This window comes from Triticum dicoccoides, chromosome 3A, assembly GCF_002162155.2.
Source record: "Triticum dicoccoides isolate Atlit2015 ecotype Zavitan chromosome 3A, WEW_v2.0, whole genome shotgun sequence".
In the NCBI taxonomy this organism is placed as follows: domain Eukaryota; kingdom Viridiplantae; phylum Streptophyta; class Magnoliopsida; order Poales; family Poaceae; genus Triticum; species Triticum dicoccoides.
In genome coordinates, this window is record NC_041384.1 from 762,996,098 (window position 1) to 763,007,383 (window position 11,286).

Below are 11,286 nucleotides of genomic sequence, written 5' to 3' on the forward strand. Positions count from 1 at the left end.
AATGCGGGCTGACACTAAGCAATGGCCCGACCTTGGGGAAGGCACATGCCGAACTCTGGTTGCTTCGTACAAGCTCAAAAAGGCCGGGTTTGCAAGAAATCGGTCCAGTCTTACTTTCACATTAGCATCATCATCCTGTCTATTATCCCACGTGTAAGGGATACTCGTGAATCCCAAGTCATGGAAATCACAATCCGCTATCACCTCGCGGAAACCTGCCATCGTCCACTCCGCTCTATCATGTGACCCGAAATACTCACTGTTATCAGTGATCTCATTGAAGTCTCCACCACATAGCCACGGCAAAGAGCTTTGTGCATTCAACTGCCTCAATCGATCCCAACTTTGGGCTCTATCACTTCGACGGGCTTTAGCATAGAATCCAGTGAAATGCCACGTCTTGCGATCCGACCCCACATTCTCTACCTTTACATCTATATGTTGATCTGAATAGTTGTTCAAAGTTACATCCACTTCATGCGACCAAAATAAGGCCAATCCGCCACTTAAGCCAGAACTGCTTACGGGCACACCAGAAACACCGCACCTAGTAAACGACACCTTTTGCGCTAAGTAAGAATCGATCTATCACCTACTACAAGGTAGAACTCTGGCTCACGTCTAGTGCAGTGATACTGGGCCGGCCCAGTATTGTAGCCATGAAATTGTATTTTTATTCTCTGTGGTTCAGGGCCGGCCCTGAGCATGTGCAGCCGGTTCGGTCACACGGGTCCCCCACCGATTAGGCATACATCTTTCCCTACTAATAAACCAGCGATTGCTTCTGGTCGTCCGTCGTGGTTGTTTTGCAAAAAAAACCTTCGGTTTACAGGAAATCAACCCGCAGTCCCTGTTTTAGTGACACCCTGAGAAAACGTTTCACTTTTAGAAAAAACCATGTAAACCCGCTCGGGCCCGAACCGAACCGCAACGCCGCCCACAGCTCCCTCCTGCCCTCGCTCCCCTCGCGCCCGCAAGCCGCATTGCCGGCGACCCACCCCGCCGCCACGCCCCGCCACCGGCGACCTTCACCGCCGGACCTCTGGCCGCTCCGACGCCTCGCCCCTCTCCCTTCTCCTCCTTCCTCTCAGTCTCCTCTCACCTCTCTCCCTATTTCTCGCCGAACATGGACCTCCAGGAGGGCCATGGCGCCACCGGCCCTCAATCTTGCCAGATCCGGCCGCATCCACGCCAAATCCGCCATAAATGGATCCACCCCGGCCAGATCTGCCCGGATCCGACCGGGCCCCGCCGTCGTCGCCACCGGAGCGCCGCCCCGCTCGACCTGCAGCGCCACCGCTGCCTATCCCAGCCCACGTCTGCACGAGGACGACGCTCGTCCCGCTCGCTTGCAGCACTCGCTCCGGGCTGCCGCCCCAGCCGGCCCGGCATCAAGCCAAGGCCCAGCCCAAGCCACATCTTCTGCCGCGCTGTCACCGACCACCCGTGGCACCACCTTGAGATCAGCCCCGACGCCACGACCGAGCTCCCCTGTGCTCGACGGGCACCCGCAGTCCTAAATTTGGCTGGTTCAAATTAAGTTGGAAGAAAAGGAAGGGGAGACGCGCAGGAGGAGCTCGCCGGCAGCAGCGCTTGCCCCGGGCGTGGGGGTGATCAGCCGATGCGGTTGTGCCCATGGGCGCCGGTGGCTGGAAGAGGTACAGAGGAGAAGGGGTGCAAGAGGGAGAGAGATGATAGGAAGGGGAGGGCTAGCGGGCTTGTGAAGGTCGACGGCGGCGAAGTTGATGCTCGTGCCGTGGGGGAAGCGGATCTTGGCTGGGGAAGGGAGGGAGAGGAGTGGCGGTTGCACCCGGTGCGGCGGCGAGGGGAAGTAAGCGCGAGGTCGGAGGCGCGGGAGCATGGGAGGTCGCTCCCTGGGCGGGTTCGATCTTTGGCTCTGCAGTAGTTAATTTGATATAGCCCGAAATTTAAGTATCACTAATTGTTATATTTAGCTCTGCACGTTTGATCCAGTTTCTGCATACCTGATCTCCATTTTTTATTTGAAAAATCTTGAGCTGGAAATCGTTTGATGCCATGTGTACTGGTAAACTAAAATATGTAGAGCCGTATTCGGTATCGATGTTTATAGGAGCCTAGCATTGTTGGGGCATAGGAAGTTCTAGCTTCACTCAGTGATGATCCTTTCCAGCTTCGGGTTCCCGCTTCAATGTTGTGAAGCACTCTGAAAAACTTTGAGTTCTTTCTCGGACAAGTCGCTCTGTTTCTGCCTCCTGAATGCATAAATTTCCTTAGTCGTTAGATATTGCCACTCTAGATAATTTGGATGGAATATGAATTTCATGGTGTGATATCCTATCATCTTGCTGAAGCTGATCGGTATCAAACTGTCTGATCATCGTACCTGAAAGACAGTGTGATTAAGCTTCCTCTCACTGAACCTACTAAATTTGCTGTTGGTTTGTTTGGCGCTAAGTATTCTGAATCAAGGTTGGCAACTTTGTTTGATAGTTTTCTTTATGTCAATTGAGTCACTGCTTCTGCTTTATCTGTAAAAAAATGCATACCAACTAGAACACTACTCACATAGCTACATTGCCCAGGCTATTTGGGCCTAAATTAACCGCATCATTTCCTGTTCATGATGTCACAGTGCCCAAATTAGTATATTCTCACAGGTAACTATTCTTTGGCGACTCCCAGTGTACTTCCTTTCCTTTCCAGCATAGGCCAGAACATGGACAACCAAAACAATATCCAGTATTTTGCCTAGCCAATTTTTTTTGTATCTTTTGGGTTGCGCTCAAACCAAACACACCTAGGATGCAACTGTGCAGATCAAGATTCTTTACCTATTATTAGCTAAATTAGGAGTATTGTGTATAAGCAAAAGGTTATGGGAGTTTCTTGGTATAACTCCTTGTCACAATGGTGTGGTTGCAAAGCTAATTCAGTATCATGTAATCTACTTAGCAGGCAACCATTTTTAGGGAAACTTAGCAGGCAACTTTACTTAGATTGTACAACCAATATTCATTTCATTTTCCTTAATAAGATCATTACTTTTTCATGCACTGCCTCTCCCCTATATGCCAGCAGCAAGAATTTGTTTTATGCATTGTTTAGCATTTGCATTAATATTGTATTCCCAGTGCTTTTTGTATCCTGATTTTTAACATCGACTGCTGATAAATCAAAACTGGTGTATAGATTGTTGGTTTGTCACTATGTGCACAGGGTTATGGTTGGGTAATTGAAATGTTATTCACATTGTCAATTGACTAATATGTGCTACTTGTTACCTTGCTACAGAGAAACCAGCGACAATGGTGATCCCTCCACCAGACAGGGCAGCTAGAATCGTCAGTTTTCTCAAGCCCAACCTTTTGAGGATGGATTTCTCGAACAAGTTTGTGACCGCCCAGGTGATCCACACCCCAACAACAACTGTCCCGTGTTCTGCGAGCTCACAGGAGAAGCTGCTGAGATCGCACATGTAGTCGACCGGCGACGTCTCTGCCGCCGCAAAGATTGGAAAGTTGTTGGGCGAGCACCTGCTGCTCAAGTAGATACCTGCCGTGTCCATCCACATGAAGAGAGAGCAGAAGTACCATGGGAAAGTCACGGCTGTTATAGATTCTGTCGGAGAAGCTGGTGTCAAGTTGTTGTGATGGTGAAAACATAGAGCTCGGCTTAGCATTTGCGCAGTCTTCGCTGTATTTCTGATGTTTGGACTGATTCACAACCACTTTTGTGTTTATGAATTCGGCGCTAAACAAACGTTGTCCGGGACCCACGTTAATAAAAGAACTGTGTTGTAGGGATTCAGCCTGATAATCTGTTGTAGCACTTGAATCAATAGCCTGTGCCTGTTATTGTTCTCCTTTCCGAAATCCAATGGAGATTAGGGCTGGAAATATTCCGGCGCCTGGTTTCTTCTGATACGAAATTTGGTATTCGTTTTTCTTTTGCAGGTGAAAAAAATGAAATACCAAATTTGGTACTCATGCCTGTTTTATGGATCACGGTGCGACTTTTTTTGCGTGTGAATTAATGTTTGATCGCGACTGCTGAGTGTATCATGCGGTTAAGTTTTGTTCAGATGCTCAGTTATCCATAGCGTAGCACCCTTTGCATCAGAGAATCTTCTTGAATTTTCCTTTTCTCTTGGGGAACTCGTTGTTATTGTTCTTGCAAATTGTTTACTGCCCGTGGATGCTAAACCTCAAGATCGTGTTTCTTTTAGAAGATATAGGTGTGTGTATATAATAATAATAATAATAATAATAATAATAATAATAATAATGAAGTAATTAGTGCTTATGGCGATATGTCACATAAAAAGCCTCTAAAATTTTGTCATGGCCTTTGTTGATTATGATTTTTTTTCTCCCGTTGCAACGCACGGGTCCTTTTGCTAGTATATACTAATAGAATCAAGCAGCTGGAAAATCCTATATGACACACGTTGCATCAAGTTGTCGAGCTTTCGCAAGGGTTTGAGAGCGAGAGAGGATCTGGGCTGGCCCGCCCAGCACTTCAACCATTCCAGTTTTGGGACCTGCCAGCAGGTTCCTAGTGTTGACACCAGATTTTGGCACGGTGAAGAACTTAATTAAGATGGTCTCAAATGGAGAAGTGCTCAAAGTGAGAAAGTTCCGTATCGTCAAAAGGAAAAACTTTGATATTTGGGCCATAGTCATCTGGTCTCATCTCTAAGGCCGAAGTTCTGTTCGAAGTACTCAGATTTTGTATTCAGAATACTATTCGGCTGATTACGCCCCCAAGATGGTCTCGTATGGGAAAAGTTTCAACTGCAAAGTTCTTCGTCTCATCGAAACAGATGATTTTGATAGAAGAATCGTCCCCATCCGAGGTTGCATGCGGAAGTTACAGGCAAAATCGTGCGCTGCAGCAGTGTTTGGCCGGATCATCCGGGCCAGGGCCCGGGTCATCCCGGAAATTGAAGCACCGAAAACAACAAAAGGTTTATGATGAAGCCGGATGATCTCGATCCAGTCCCGGATGATCCGGGTGGAGGCCGGAAAATCCGGATAGAAGTCCGGACGTCCGGACAGCTTTTTCTACTACAGACTTTAGAAAAACAGCCCGAAACACCATCAAGATGGCCTCACATCGAAAAGTGTTCAACATTAAAGTTGTGTGTCTCGTCGAGGCGGTTGATTTTGATATAAAAACGTCCAAATCCGAGGTCGTATGTGGATTCTAGAGCCAAAACAGTGAGTTGCTATCAGAAAACTGGGCTAGGCCGGATCATCCGGGCAGGAGGTCGTGAGAAGTCCGAGTTTGGTTAGATTTTGATGATTTGGACGGCAAGGCAAGTCCTTTTCTTGTACGGGAAGTCCATCCGCCTCTTATATAGATAAGAGGTGACGGCTGATTGAACAACAACACACAATCGAAGCTAACCCTAATTCTTCTTATTTCTCGTTCTTCGTTCGTTCTTCTTCATTGCAGGGCGGCGAACCTCGAGGCCCTAGGGGCGGTCAAGCCGACCTAGGGCAGCCCATAGCCGCCGTGCGCCCTGACGGGGTTCCTCCCGGGCGCGTGGGTTTTCGGGTCTACAAAAGCGCCCGCCGGATTGTCTTGCGTACCGCGCTTCCGGCGGGTCTCCTTCGACGTGAGCTGCGGTGCATCACCCTCGGCGTTGGAAGTACACGGTGACGTATTCGTGTGCGAACACACTTTTTGGCGACTCCGCTGAGGATCGAAGCTTTGAACGGTCTCCGGCCCGTTCTTGCTACGAAGAGATCGTCATCTAGGGTTTGCAATCTACAAAGGTAACATGAATACCCAATTCACTTATGTAGATGCAAATAATGCATATGTTGTTGCTAGATCGTTTAATGAGCATAATGTATCGGCTAGCCCTAGCTTTATCAATCATGCATTTAATTATGTGCAAGAGGCGATGCAACAAAATCTCCATGCTTCTACCTCATATAATTTTAGCAACATGGAACATATGTATACGAACTCTCATGCATCGGCAGCCCCACAAATCCATATGCCGATGAACAACATGATGAGTTTTGTTAATCAAGTTGAAACACTTCACATAGGAACTTCTGATAGTATGCAACAAAGTGTTTCACATTTTTATTCATCGGCAACTAGCTTGCAATATGTTAATCAAAACATGCCGGTGGATACGGGAATTGGCTATGCTACTACTAGTTATCCGGCCAATTACCCTCAATCATCATATGCTACACCTCATGCTACTAATTGTTTGGCACCATATGCAACTATGGGTATTCATAATTCGGCTTCGCACCTTCACACTAATAGCCGAATAAGTGAAAATTCTATAGGATCACATGTGTCTTCACCTAGTATCGTAGCATACAATGTTTCCCCTGCAAAATTACAGAATTTTGGTGACATATCGTTACCAAAAGAGTCTAAAAGTGTCGGGAGGCAATTCTATCCAGATTGGGTCATTAAGAAAAATCTTACGTCTTTTTGGGACGAATACAATGTTGTTCTACATGAATTAATAAAAGAGGGAAAACCTATTAATTATGCTGCAATTCAAGCTAGATTATGTCAAAAAGAGAAAGCATTGGGTGTGGATAGAATTATCAAAAAAGATGGTGATTCGGATAACAAAGTTAATTCGGCTATTGAAAAGACCGAATCAAATATTACGTATGTCGAATCTATTCTAGAAAAACAGGATGACAAGGTGTTGGGGAGCTATTCGAAAGAGGAACAACCTATCGTTCAAGTAACGCAACCATCATGCTCTCCCAACGTGTTTGAAAAGGTATGTCTAGCAAGTGATTTACCTATCTTCCGATTTGGTCGCAACTTTATCGTTGATGCTTCTATAAGAGAATTCTCATAAGTAATTTTGAAAGACCAATGACGAAGGGAAATTTACTTGTTAGCAATAAAACTGTTATAGAACATATCGGTCAATCTATTGTGCCATTTATAAAGACCGATAGTGACCTATTATTGCAGCCAAAGTTTTTCCCATTGTTTTATAAAAATTTCATATCTAATTGGGTAGCTTTCCTTGTTTCTTACTTGGCTTGCACTTGGTCTCAATTGAGACATGTGTATTCTAAATATTTTTGTTTCAGAAATTTAAAGTCAAGGTCAAATTCTTTTGAGAAATCCAATGCTAATATAATATCTTATCCAAATACATCGGAGATAGGGTGTAAAACACAATGCATAGCCGAATGGGGAGATTCTAAATCTGAACCATTCGTTTGCTTACTTCCAAAGCCGTTCGCACACCAAGATCGGCTAAAAACAAAACGTATACCTTCGATTCAAACATGTGCGATCAAATCTTTGATTTGTTGTTGAAAAATAATTACATTAGAATTCTTGATCACCATGTCAAGACATCTATCCAAGGACGAATTTATTGTAAGTTGCATGATTTGTTCAAGCATAGTATTGAGGATTGCAACATGATTCGTCAAATAGTTAAATCGGCCATTGATAAAGGATGATTGAAATTTGTTGAGACACCAAGAAATGACGAGTCCATTCCAATTGGTCCCAATGGTAAAAGGTTTTTGCATCGGCCGCTTCAAGCCGATCCATTTAAAGAGAAGGTAAAAACTGCAAGTGATGGGATCAAGCTTTCAAGTAAAGAAATTATTGAAGAGCATAATGAACATAATCTTGAGGGCGAGAATTCCATCGGAGTTACAATGGAGATGCCAAGGGCTGGGGGGCAACAAGAAAATCCAAAGATCGGTGCAAGCACAATCAAAGAAAATAAAGGCCGACGTAAGCACAAAGATAAAAAGCCGAAAGTCACTTTCGCACAACTATTGGAAAAATATCAGAAGATAAGTGAGGAGAACAGTGCTTATCGTCCAACTAATGCAAAGGCATCAAGATCACCCCATAGGCGCAAATCCAAGGATCGGTATTGGCAAAATGATAATTCTAATGCGGTATATTCATATCCATATTGTAACACCCTCGATGCGACTATAGCTCCCACGTGTCGAGGCACGACTTAGAGACATAATCGCATTGAAGGCATATGTCACAAGTTAGGCAATCTTCACAACATCCCATGTAATATAAATAATAAAGGGGAGATAACATAGTTGGCTTACACTCGCCACGTCAATCAAGTACATAAATAACATTACATCATCCAAACACTCATGGCCCGACTACGGCGCCAAAATAAAAGAGAACCCAACAAGCGACACGGTCCCAATCACCCCCAACTGGGCACCACTACTGATCATCGGGAAAAGAAACATAGTAACGTTGAGAGTCTTCGTCGAACTCCCACTTGAGCTCATACGCGTCTCCTGGAGCGGAATCATCAGGCCCTGCATCTGGTGTAATAGTAATCTGTGAGCCACAGGGACTCAGCAATCTCGCACCCTCGCAATCAAGACTATTTAAGCTTATAGGTATGGCAAGGTAAATATAAGTGGAGCTGCAGCAAGCGACTAGCAAGTATGGTGGCTAACTTATTCGCAAAAGAGAGCGAGAAGAGGAGGCAAAGCGCGAGCGAGAATCTAGAGAGCAACCTGCGCAAACATTACTCCAACACCGTGTCCACTTCCCGGACTCCGCCGAGAAGGGGCCATCACGGTAACACACTCAGTTGATTCATTTTTAATTAATTAAGGTTCAAGTTATCTACAACCGGACATTAACAAATTCCCATCTGCCCATAACCGCGGGCACGGCTTTCGAAAGTTCAATCCCTGCAGGGGAGTCCCAACTTAGCCCATGACAAGCTATCACGGTCAACGAAGGAATAGACCTCCTCCCAAGACGTTCCGATCAGCCTCGGTATCTCGGTAATTCAAGACACTTCGACAGGTTAAAACAAGACCAGCAACACCGCCCGAATGTGCCGACAAATCCCGATAGGAGCTGCACATATCTCTTTCTCAGGGCACACTCAGATTGTCTTAGGTACGGGTAGGCCAGCCCAGAGTTGCCCCTGGTGGCCACCGGCAGCTGACAGGTGGACCAACACTCAGAGGAGCACTGGCCCGGGGGGTTTAAAATAAGATGACCCTTGAGTCTGCAGAACCCAAGGGAAAGAAAAGGCTAGGTGGAAAATGGTAAAACCAAGGTTGGGCATTGCTGGAAAAGCTTTAATCAAGGCGAAATATCAAGGGGTTCCCATTATAACCCAACCGCGTAAGGAACGCAAAATCCGGGAACATAACACCGATATGACGGAAACTAGGGCGGCAAGAGTGGAACAAAACACTAGGCGAGAGGCCGAGCCTTCCACCCTTTACCAAGTGTATAGATGCATTAAGATAACAAGATAATATAATGATATCCCAACAAGTAAATAAATATTCCAATAAGGAACGGCCTCCAATCTTCACCTGCAACTAGCAACGCTATAAGAGGGGCTGAGCAAAGCGGTAACATAGCCAATCAACGGTTTGCTAGGACATGGTGGGTTAGAGGTTTGACATGGCAATTTGGGAGGCTTGCAAGCAAGTGGTAGGCATCGTAGCAATGGCATAGCAAAAGAGCGAGCAAACTAGCATAGCAAAGATAGTAGTGATTTCGAGGGTATGATCATCTTGCCTGCACAGTTGTCAGAGTTGACTGGATCCTCAAAAGCAAACTCAACGGGCTCCTCATTAGCGAACTCGTCTCCCGGCTCTACCCAAACAAGACAAACAAGCAACAAGGATACAATCAACCACGTGCAAGAATCCAAACAAGACGATGTGATGATGATATGCTATGCGGGATGCGATGCGGGGTGCAAAATGCAAGATATGACAGGAAATGCATGAATCTGGCCTCAACTTGGAAATCCAAGTGTGCCACTGGAAAGATGAGACGAAATCGCTTGAAAAAGATATAAAGAACGCCGGAATCGGAGTTACGGTTTGGAAATGGCAAGCGATTCAAAATTGACACCGGTCTGCGATTTACAGCAAGTAGGCATCTAAATGCAATGAGATGAACATGCTACAGCACCCAAACATGACAACAAAATACATGGCAGGGATGCACACAAGATGCTTAACAAAAGTCTAGCACTGAGCTACGGCCAAAACATCCATTAACAGGTTCAAACAAGCATGGCAAAAATGCATATGGAAAACAGATCTCAGACTTAGTGAAATTAACACTTGTCTGGAATTTCAGATCAGGTAGCCCTCTTCGGAGCAACAAAACCACATGCTACAGGATCTAAACATAGCAAAGTAAAGCATGGCATGGAGCTACATAAAGATCTTAACAAAAGTCCCTTAGTGACCTTGAGCCAAAAAGGACCAGAAAATACAATTGCAAGCATGTGAACATAGCAAAAACGTAATCAGTTTTCATACTTAGTGAAAACTGGAGCAAGCTGAAATATAACTCAAGTAGGCATGTTTACGAGCTCGATGCACTCACTATGGTGCAAGTCATGGCAAGGCAATCATACACCCATCAAGAAGGCACAAAATGCAAGCTAGACATGGTAAGAACAATAGCATAGCATGCACGGATCAACTACAACATCACCGGCAAAATTGCAAACAAGTTGACAATCTGCCCAGATTCACAAAGTAGCAAAAGTAGAGCTCGATTGACTCAAGCTAAGGTGCTCCATAATTGTAAACAAAGACACGGATGGATAGAGCACTACAATATTAACAAAACTCCCTTACTGATCATCCTCAAAAGAGGCACGGATCACTAGGAAACAACAAGAACATATGGCATCATGAGATAAACAGCTCCAGGACTTAGTGAAATCACTAAGTCCCTGAAAACAGAATTAGCAAGTGCACCACTTTGCAAGCTTGCACAAGTCACCACACACATCACAAAAATACATGGTTTGCACCTCTGGAAATATGACAAAACCCTTAACAAAACATATGTAGAACTCACGGGCATATCATGCACACATTAATCATGGCAAAAATGACAAAAGTGCTAAACGGAGTAACAGATCTGACAATAAACTCAAGTAACCCTCTTCCAACAGCATTTCGGGCATCAACATGAGCTCAAATGAAAATGATGTAATGGAATGAAATGATGTACTCTCTCAGATGAACATTTTGATATGCTATATGCATGAATTGGAGCTACGGATGCAAAGTTATGGAGCTAGGAAGAAGGGCACATGGACTAAAAATATCAGGGACTTAGGAAAAAAACAACCCTCAGATCTAGGGTTTGCACGGATTAGGAGGACGGCCGGATCTGCACTGTTCACCGGAGGCGGCGGCCGGAGTGGGAGAAGGAGATGGCCGGAGCGAGGTCGACGGCGGGGCGGCCTCCACGGCGCGGGGCGCCGGCGGCCGGGGCGGCGGCGAGACGGCAGCCGCG

The 11,286-nt window shown here is 45.5% G+C and overlaps 1 pseudogene; it reads left to right on the forward strand.

Annotated features, from left to right (window-relative positions):
- The first annotated feature begins 3,282 nt into the window (after positions 1-3,282).
- LOC119273722 lies at positions 3,283-3,748 on the forward strand (annotated as a pseudogene).
- Positions 3,749-11,286: the final 7,538 nt, after the last annotated feature.